The following is an 11,043-nucleotide window of genomic DNA, read 5'->3' on the forward strand; positions in this document are numbered from 1 at the left end:
CGTTTTTATGACTTTTTATGCCCTACTATATTATGCCGTTTTCATGCCTTACTATACTATGATGTTTTTTTGACTTACTGTACTATGTAGTTTTTTTTTACATTTTTATGCCTTACTATACTATGTTGTTTTTATGCTCCACAGCATCTCCTTGGTGTTGTAGTGTTTAGGATAGATGTTTCCAACTTAGAAGGTTATAGGTTCAAATTCTACTTCATCCCTTACCATACCATGACATTTTTATGCCTTACTGTACAATGTCGTTTTTATGACTTTTAATGCCTTAGTATACGATTTCGTTTTTATAACTTTTTATGCCTAACTATACTATGATATTTTCATGCCTTACTATACTATAAAGTTTTTTACTAATTCATGCTTTACCATACTCTGACGTTTTCTCACATTTTTATGCCATACTATACTATGTCGTTTTTAATTCCTTACTATACTATGTTGTTTTTATATCTTTTTATGCCATTTTATACTTTGACGTTTTTATGACTTTTTATGCCTTACTATACTGAGATGTTTTTATGCCTTCATATACCAAGACTTCACTTTAACCCTAACCCTAACCCAAAGGGGTGCACAACACTCCACCAGTGACCCAACAAAATCATGAGACACGTCCAAAATAACAAAGGGTTTATTTAACAACACTCCACCAGTGAGCCAACAAAATCATGAGACACGTCCAAAATAACAAAGGGTTTATTTAACAACACTCCACCAGTGACCCAACAAAATCATGAGACACGTCCAAAATAACATATGGTTTATTTAACATGGATGTACAAAAGAATCAGGGCCCTAAATTAAGACAACAAAACACACAAAAAAGACACAAGAGAACACCACAAAAATCCCAAGCTACCAGACAGCAAAACCAGCTGTCCCCATGCCGAAAGCCTCTGCTTTTCTGCAGATGACACCAGAGTTTTTAACATTTTCTTCCTAGGCCAGTTGGATCTCCTGGAGTAATAATGGCCACCCTCAGCGTAGCTGCAGGGAGACAGGAAAAGGAAAATACAACAAACACCAGTAAGACAAGCTGCTGTACTACAGTATGTGTTTTTAAGCCTCACTATGCTATGACTTTTTTGCCTTACTATGCCATTACCTTTTATGCCTTTCTACAATATGAGTTTTTATGACTTTCTATAGTATGACTTTTCATGCATTATTATATTATGATGTTTTTATACCTCATTATACTATGATGTTTTATGTTTAATATAGTATGATGTTTTTATGCCTTACTATACTATGACTTATGACATATAAATTACATATATTTTCCTTCAAGAGTGATGTTGTATATGTGTCACTTATAACAGTATATATTATTATGACATCCATACATATTCTCGATATATGAAGATACACGTGTATAACATATATGAACTACTCATTGTAAAATGCAACTTTGTTAAAACAACATGCTTATTAAAATTATATATGATTATATATGATTTTCTTAATAATTTTTTTAATCAAATTTAAATATGCATCTCTATCTTTGATATTTACATATATAATATGAACATATATTGACAGGCTTTGAGATCGATATAATTTTCTGTAACATATGTCAAAAATATAAACATACATATATTTAAACATATATTTCATACATGGAAATACAACACATGTACATATATTACTTTTGTGTATGGGCATTCTTGAATGTAAATTCAGATATTATATGTGAATAAACCATTTGGTCTACAGCATTAAAAAGCCAATCTCTTTGTTTTGGATGGATGGCGGTGTTTTTGTGTCCTTACCAAACCTATGCCCTTGCGCTTATTTGCTTTGCAAGAATTAGATGAGAATATTGATATCCTATCTGTCCAGTAAATATAACACTACAGCAGCATCTTAGCTTGGCATAAAGCCTGGACATGGGGACATCATTAACACTTCTTTTTCTTTTTTTTGTACAAAACCAGATTAAAAATTGCAGATTTTGTTCATGTTTTATTTGGAAAGAGCTGGGCTAGCCCCTTTTTCCCATTTTTACAGACTTTATGCTAAGCTAAGCTAACTAGTTGTTGGCTGTAGTTGTATGTTAACAATACAGATGTGAGATCTATCAATCTACTCAGCTAGAGAGCAAATAAGTGCATTTTCCAAAATGTCAAACTGTTGCTTTATATCTGAGCGAATATTTGAATTTCTAATCTCACTGTGTAATATGTTGTATTTTTTTCTGGGTTTAAATCATATAAGTTCATATAATGTCATGGCTCCTTTGTTCCACAATTCTTCAATTCACCATAACTGCCAGCACCCTCATCCCTCCCCTCCTCTGTGATCAGTTTGACCTGGTGGGGTCCTAGTGTGTCTGTTCCCACACCTGTACACCATTTCACCCTCACAGTTCTCACCCTGGAAACATGTTGACTGACAGCTGCACTTCAAAGATCTGCTCTCTCTCCCGCTTTCATGGTTATCATCTGTTATGGGAGTTGTATGGTAAAGAGAGAGAGAGAGAGAGAGAGAGAAAGTCTCAGGCAGCCGGTTCTGTTGTGGGGCCAATTTGGATGATTGGCCTTGAAATGCAAGCTGAAACGGGCTTCCCTGTGTTCCTTTAAAGTGACCCGTGCCCGGCAGTGTAATGTAAAATTATCCTCGCCGTGTTTGTGTTGTGTCAGATGTGGTGACTGGCAGAAACTGTTAGTAATTGTCTAAGTGCTCCGGTGTGTCAAAGCTGTCCGTCACTCATCCCAGCCCCCTCCTCCTTAGTTCTGCTTCTTCAGCTTCTCATAATATTTTCACTGAACTGCAAAGGACAAACTACTTTCAGTGATGGAGTTGTCACTTTGGTGCTTTTGCAAGGAAAAATATTTTACCTTGGGAAGAACACACAACCAGCTGACATGTGTTCCTGCTTTTTGGCAGAGAAAAAATGAGAGAGGCATACTTGTTCTTTCTTTTGTTCTTTGATACTTTTACAAAATCAAGACTATGAGCTTTTCTTGTCATAACTCATTGAAGTCGAAGCTAACCTGAATGTGACATTATGAAAATACATTCCTGACTAAATCAACTCTAAAAGAATGGACACGCGTACATACTCTCTTATGTATACACTTAAAATGGAAACTATTGACTGAATACCTGAACAGTACAGCATCATGAAAGAAGTTTCATAGAGTTAGGTTTCTGTTGCTTGGGAATTAATTTAAAAAATATTTAAACACATCACCAGTACACACATACACACACATATACACAACACATAAAGGCACTGCAGTTTGAAAACACAGACCTCAGGTGTATCTAATTAAGTCCATGAAGTGTAAATTGCTGCGGTTATTAAGATTCCTGTTAATCAGGGGTTTATTTAGGGAGGCAGACTGAGTTTATTTTAAAGCTGTTATGGAACACGTTGGTGAAGTTTTGCACACTGCAGCTCCTCCTTTTTTTATGTGATTGCATAAGATTATGTTGCGTGTTGTTGCAACCTGGGAGCAACAGTGCATTTTTTTGCACTATAGTGTCACATGATATGAAAAAAGTAGGTTCTGTTAGATATCTGTTTATTCCTAATCTTTCTATCAAGTTGTGTGTAGCTGTGTTTTAATTAGCTGAATCAGTGATATCTGTGCTAATATTTACACTAAACTCTGTGATAGTGGTGTTGCAATAATTTTGCTGCAGGTTTATTGACCTTTTTTCCGATGCCTTGCACCAAATTAGAGAGCCGTATACAGATGTTAGCAGAATATTTGACATGTCATTACAAGTGTCCATTCAGGAAAAGTACTCAAAATTCAAAATGGTGAATTTGATGTTACTAAAGCTATAAATTCAGATTAATGTGGCCTTTTGGATTGCACTTCCCAGTCAAACAGTGAAACTGGTACTGTAATACAGTATTCAGTAATTTGTGATTAGTTTTGTGTAGTAGTGTAAGACATTATAATTTAAAATCTATTATTACATTGCAGTCTCTGTTCCCAGTAATGATCAGTTACTAAATCATCATGGGGGTTGGCTTGTTTGCTTTTTTTTCTTTTTTTTTCTCTTTTTTTTTAACTTGGACTTTGATTGGAGGTTAAAATCAGTTTTTCTTGTTTGAACATTCAGAAGCTCTGACACACTGTGTGAGCTGGGTGCAGGGGCTGGTGAAGTGGGAGAAGAGAAATGTGAGAGAAAGTGAAAAATTAGCAAAAATGTACCAAGACGAAATGCACCTCTTGGTACATTTGTCAACAAGGCTAATATTAAGCTAGTTGTAGTTATGGTCAGTAAATGCCCCTTTTGATTGTCATTTCCTATTTCTGTATTTTGAATCCAGAAGATAAGACACGTGGCTGTGGAAGCTTTGGAGTTGTTCAAAGGCACCTTTGAAGAAACTGGGCTGAGTAATGAAAGCAATATGAGTAATGTAATTACTTTTGCTGTTGAATGATTTGTAATTAAATCTTCAATATAAAATGAGTAACTGATTACATTTCTCAAGTAACTTGCCTACTTTTTATGAATCTTTTACACGTCTGTTAACTTTTGAGTTCCTTTATGTGAGACATTATTTAATTTATTCCAAACAAACCTGTGTTAAACTGGAATAATTGTTGTGTTAGTAAGAGACAGTGGATGTCTATCTTTATGAAACAAGGGGAATTACTTGCTGTCCAGTTTATGCCTCCCAGTGTTGTCAAACACCAACACAATTTTTCAAATTTGTGATTTAACATGTAGCGTGCTCTGTGCTTTCTATTCCAGGCTGCTGCAGAGCTGTAGGACTCAGGATGCAGGACTACCGTGAAGTCACAGTGTGTTAAACCCCCCCCCCCCCCTTTCCTGTCCAAACACACCTACTCTGCCTTCCTCTGGGGAGGAGAAAAATCATTCGTTATTTTAATGGGTGTCAAATATGTTTTCCAAATCTACTAAAAGGTTATCGTTGTTACACGCGGACAAGTGCTTGTATCTGAATCAATGTTAACTTTGTTACCAGGGAAATTTATTGCCTTCCCGGCCGACCACGGTGCACAAACTTAATCGGCATGTTTTCACAAAGTGCAACTTGAGGGTGATTTATAAGGCCGGGGTGACTGACTGCTCTTTGATAGAGCGGGGGAAAAAACACATATCCGAGAGGTGCGATGAAGGCATAAATAACACTCTCTGTATTTTCATTTGAATGTCTGACACATGAAGATTATGTATTGTTAGTGTTAGAACGGCAGGGGGGTGGGGGGAATTAGGGGCAAAAGTGGTAATATGAATGAATGACATATGACTCTGAAGACAACTGCTGGTGGTTTACACAGCCAGGAACTTATTTATCCCACCTCAGACCACATCCTACCTTCTGGTCTCTCTCCTCACCTGACACTGCACATATCTTGTCCTTCTAACAATAATCACCATATAATAACAATAATTTGTTGTAAATGATGAGAGAAAGAAAAGAGAAAAGGGAAAGAAAGAATGAGAGCACTGCTGTTACTCCAGTGCCGAGGCGTCACTATTTGTCTTGGGCAAGTTAGCTTTATCTAATAAAGTGTCTTTGTATTAAGATGGATACTTCAAACGCTCTTTTGTCTCTATAATCACAGAGGAGGGAGGCAGAACTCACACATTCCTCGCTCAATTTATTATTAATAAGTACATCAGTGGGAGAAAGATATCCTGGGGACCAAAACACCCACAGAGCGCAACATTCATCAAACGTAAACGAATATCACAATACACAGGATACAGAGGCTCCAATAACAGATAATTGATGAGAAAGGACTTTGGGTGCACTGGATCACTGTTGATGGTTATCATTATATAACATCATTTCATAGTTTACACCAAATGATGAACTGTTTGTTGAAGGGAAACATTTTTGCTGCCTTCTGTGAGCAATTAAGCGGTCTGTTTGCGGGAGTGGGGTCAGTCCCTGATTAAACTGTGGTTAGTGGCATGACTGCGTCCACTCAATACTTCTGTTTTCTCACAAGACCTTAATCTACTGCAACCGCAGCAATTACCCTTCTGACAGGATAACAAAACACAAACACAAACAACATGATCACATCCAAGGCTTTTTTTTTTTTTAATAATAACCTCTTCATCTTCTGTGGGATGAGGCTTTGAGTCTTGTTTTCTTTTTCAGATGCTGAATAAAATATCACTTGTAATTGGATGAAAGATACAAAATAAAGTTGAAAAACTCAGATGTACAAAGATAATTTAGGCAGATTGTTTTTGTTTTTGTTTTGTTTTTTTGCTAATGTCCCCACTCTTATTTGTAAGTGATAATGAGGCTCTATCCTGCAGGACCGTGACAACAGGGAAGCACTATTTCAGATGACAGATGGGAGCGACTGTGTTACTATCATAATAGGCCACTCCCCACCCTGCTGCACAACCTGTGCTCCGGTGTTGGGTTTCCGACAGGCAGTAGCAGCACTGACGCATGTAGCTATAGGACCCATGTCTGAGGGCAGGAATTCAATCAATAAAGCTCACCCCTTGACAAGACATACCATGTTACAGCAGAGAGAGAGAGAGAGAGACAGAGAGAGAGAGAGAGAGGGCAAACCATCTGTTCCTTTCTTTACCATGCTCCCTCTGTCACATGTCAGTCTGTGCTGCTAATGTCCAATATATTGGGTTATCATTCATATAGTTTAAACCACCTTCGCTGGCTTTATGTAATGAAGCTGTAACTCAATTGGCTTTGGTTTACCGTCCCTGGTGCCTGCTCTCGAATCGGCTTGCATCTGTCTCCCTCCCCTCAGGGACCAGTGTATCACCGTGGAGCCGTTGTCACTTTTCAGGTGATACGACATCACAATAGCACTTCATTAACAAGCGGCACGCGCGGATCATCAGAAAAGCAAATGCCGGATTAGTTTATTTGATTTGATTTTGTTGTTTAACGTCCCTTTTAATTGTGATGGCCTCTCAATCTGGGTTTAAGTTCTGACACGTCAAGGAGATGTACGAGCAAATTGGTGGCAGGTGGAGGATTAAAAAAAAGAAAAAAAAAGAAGAAAAAAAAAGACAATTCAAAGCCAAATTTGGTGATTCGACCTGTAGGGCCTTCTGAGGACACTTGTTCTTGAAGAGCCTCTACACAATCAACGCTGCTTTTGAAGTGAATACGGTAATGATTTGCTAGACAACCTTCCAGTGCCTCAGAATGAACCACCCACATAATGAGAGCATCATTAGTCACATCCCTACATGATTTCTTGAAGTCTCACAAGTCAGGAGGTGTTGCAGATCTTGTTATTTTTTTAAATCCTATTTTTGACTAAAATGATATTACCTAGTGTGAGTTTACAAGAGGAATGTCATACCTTTTTCTACGGGCTGTGAGTAGTTTTTTGACATTTCTAAAGTTGTGACATTCAGTAGAAAATGCTGGAAGTGAGGAATATGAGCCCTGGTTTATAAACTGAACAGCAGATTCTATAATAATACTGCACATGAGGGATGTTTTTGAAACCCAATCTGTTATGAAACATGTAACTACAAAAGAATTTAGAGCAGCATTTTGACCTGAATGGAGTCCAGTGGACTTTCATCTTCCTCAGTCCACACAACCCCAGTGTCTCCGCTCAATGGGACAATTTATCATTCGGGGTATGATAAGGTTCTCTGTTGTTTCAGTGGTCTGCATAATTCTGCTCTCATAAGAATATGAATACTTCTCCATCTGTTTGGTGTTAGCTTTCAAACCGCACTTAGCTGCAAACCCACAGCCATGCGAGACATCTACTGTTTAATTAAAAAAAAAAAAAAGGGAAAAGAAAAAGTCAGAATAAAATTATGCCGCTATAAAAGAGTCTTGCCAACAATAACATTATCGTTTGACACGCAGCATGTCAAAAAAAGCCAGCTTCATATCACAGTAAAGAGAGCCGACCTTTGAAGAATGTGTGTCTTTGTGTGTGTGTGTGTGTTTGTGTGTATGTGTGTGTGTGTGTGAACTGCTGATTTTAAACCTTCAAAGATCGCTTTTAGGATACCACAAAAGAATAACCTCTGACACCCAAACAAATAAACATAAGCCACATTTAAATAGCACAAGTTGGAAAAATCTGAAAGCCTGCCTCTTTGGTGAGTCTGTGTGTGTGTGTGTGTGTGTGTGTGTGTGTGTGTGTGTGTGTGCTGTACTGTATGTGTGTGTCATAAAGAGCAGGGACATGTCTATTATGTGCAGTTTGATTAAAGCATGATGGCTGGTGTCCAATCTGCTTTCCAGGGGAGTGCTGTGACAGCCAGCAGCGCGTCTACCTGCTGCCTCCTCTGCGTGTTAGGTGATTTACGGCTGACTCCCTCCGTTTATGTACTGCCTTATTTTCATTTCTACCCCGCTGAGTGCCAGGTTCAGAACTCCTGAAGAAATATTATGCTTTGCTGACAAAATACAGTGACAGCCATCTCCCAGCCTTAAAAGAGTGCCAGAGTGTTTAACAGTACGAGAGCCTGGGAGACAAGGCGAGGTTGAAGGCATCTGTAAGCACGCAGCCCATTGAAACAACCATTTGATCTAAACCAGCTCTGATTGGGTGGAATGATGTTTATAGCCAAGTTAGAATCTACTTTCAATTAAAAAAATGACACAGGGGGGAAAGGGGAGGTCTGTAAAACAGACGGTAAAATTTATTGAACAACTTTTACTACGGTCTTGTCTGAGAAACATGTGGCGCACAAATGAAATGTTTGTTTCGACAGTCGGGTTCGCCTGCAGACGAGCAGGTAACTTGACGCCAGGGACTTTTTCATTAACCCTGAGTTCAAACCCTGCTGCTGTTTCAGGCTTTTGTGGGGAAGCAACAATTTGATGTAAACGGATGAATATAAATACCACTGTTGTTCAAGCACCGCCATGTTTCCTATTCATTCCAGCCTGTTTTCTCCTTTACAAGAAGTACTCTGAGCTGTAATGAGGTGTTGTAGCGTCCCGAGGCGTTATCATTTGCCGCATTATTATTTCAAAAGCTTCGACAACAGCTCTGTCTCTGATGTAATTCTCATGCATATGGAAGGTGTTCCAGTGACTTGATATCCTGGTTTTGAGGAGAAGGCGACCCCTCTCTAAATAAAATGAGTGATCACAAACCTAATGAGGCAAACCAGTGTTTGGAGCAGTTGGGGCCAGGCATCAGATGGACATGCTGTTGTCTGTAATTAGCCTCTAGCTACATGAGCATTGCATGTTTTTATTTAGATTTCAGCTATGGAACCAGCACCAGTTAATATGAATCTGACGCTACAAAAAACAACAAAAAAAAAACCCACCCCCCTCCCTGCATCTGAGACTGACTATAAATAAAGATTGTCATTGTAACCTAATCAAATTATGAGACGTATTTTGGTTAGGCTGTCAGTTGTCTAACGCCCTGTCTCCCTCTCTCCCTCTCTTTCTCAGCAGACGAGGCGAAGCAAAGTGAATCCCCTGAGGTCCTCTCATCTCTCTTCAGGAGCTGCCGACTCTCTTCTCTTTATGGCACACCCAGAAGGATTAAGCACAAATGGCATTCACATGATTTCAATAAGCTCAGGGAGACAAGAACCAGCCTTTCAGCACATTAGCTTTTTGCTGCGGAGGACACAAAGCAGACACCGAGCAACTGTGGGGGGAAGAAAGAAGAAGAAGAAAAAAAACATAACACACAGTTAATAATGATCATAATAATAGACCAGTCTGGCACGGCTGAAATGGAATTCCCAAATGTGGCCCCCTAAGTGGTGATGTCATCAATAATGGCCCCGATTGGGTTAGACATGAACCTGAGGTGACACTGTCGTAAAAGGTGACCCCCCGTGGCGAAGCCAGAGTCGCAGCCTTTCAAAAAAGCAATGAAAACAGTTATCTGGATAAAGTCAACGCTAGTGACAGGTCACCCTTAAACATTTGTTTAAAGGCACAATCCGGGAACCAAATATAAACAAATAGGTTTCCTTTTTTTCCTTATTGCCAATATTCAAACACATGACTGGACCCACCATCAACCCCAACTGAATTATCTTTTGATACAGTTTTCAATCAAGTGGCCAATGTTTTCTGATATTGTAAACAACTTTAAAACTGGCTTAAGTCTCAATTTAAAGCTGCTGTAATCAATACATTTTACATTAACAATAGATAAAATGACAATGTTAAAGATGTTGCTCGTGATGTCAAACCAACAGAGAATTATTACCCACCCCTTCAGTTCCCCTCCGCCATATGAAGTATTTTAGTGTCTTTCAGATCATTGTTTTGGTTTTTCCGGCTCGCAGCTTTTCTGTTTTGGTTCAACCTCATCGCTCTCACCAACATCACCTCCAGCCAAAGCAGGAGCTCTGATCGACCCACTGCACAAATGGAGGAAAGACAAAGGTAGCGACTACCTGGTGGAGCAAGCGCCCATGAAGTGCCAGATATTTCCCTCCGGAGCAGGTGGAGACCAAAACTGAGTTAGATTAAAAAAAATTACATTTGTTCGGTGGCCAGAAACTTGACTATTTGTCCTTACCTGATGTGTAAATTAGCAACTGTTGTTTCCTAAAAAGTTTGTCATGCCAACTTTTTAAAGTTGATAATGTGTAAGTTTTGGGTTTATAGCTTATTTCCGCTGCCCTCAAGTGGCCAAAAAGTCAGTTAATGCAGGTTAAACAAACGAAATATCAGTTTTCATCAATGATGCATACTTTCAAATTATAGCTACATGCAAATTTAGCTGAAAGGTGATATGTAAAAAAAAATATTAATCCTTTATGACTGTGTTCCTTCTTTTTGATTCCTGTTACATAAAGAAGATCAACAGTTGCACTCAAAAGGAACAAATCCTTGTCACCTCATTAGAGCAATTTCAACTGTTAGCTTGTTGATATGGGCCCCTAATTTGCAACCTCCCTTCTCCTGTTTTTGTCATTTTAGTTTTCATCATTGCTCCAATGTCCTTTTTCCCTGTCGCATTCTCCTTGTCTGCCTCTTTCTTTCCTTTCTCCCTTGTGAATGTGACTAATCGTTGAGCTCGGTGAAGGTAAAATGGCACTAGGTCTCCTTCCTTCCTTCCTTCCTTCCCTCCCTCCCTC

The 11,043-nt window shown here is 38.8% G+C and overlaps 1 protein-coding gene across 3 annotated transcripts in view; it reads right to left on the bottom strand.

The window, feature by feature from the left end:
• Positions 1-761: 761 nt before the first annotated feature.
• asmtl (acetylserotonin O-methyltransferase-like) overlaps positions 762-11,043 on the bottom strand; it is an 82,461-nt gene continuing 72,179 nt past the window's right edge. For 2 of the 3 annotated variants that reach the window (XR_015437149.1, XR_015437148.1), the window contains exon 19: positions 762-1,005. The gene's annotated coding sequence lies outside the window, so the exon portion shown is untranslated. Of the gene's footprint in view, positions 1,006-2,393; positions 2,463-11,043 lie in introns of all 3 variants that reach the window. The other variant, XR_015437150.1, reaches the window with a different exon arrangement.

The sequence above is a fragment of the Seriola lalandi genome, unplaced genomic scaffold (assembly GCF_002814215.2).
Source record: "Seriola lalandi dorsalis isolate HSWRI2012SDOR001 ecotype SW California unplaced genomic scaffold, Sedor1 jcf7180002054248, whole genome shotgun sequence".
In the NCBI taxonomy this organism is placed as follows: Eukaryota; Metazoa; Chordata; class Actinopteri; order Carangiformes; family Carangidae; genus Seriola; species Seriola lalandi.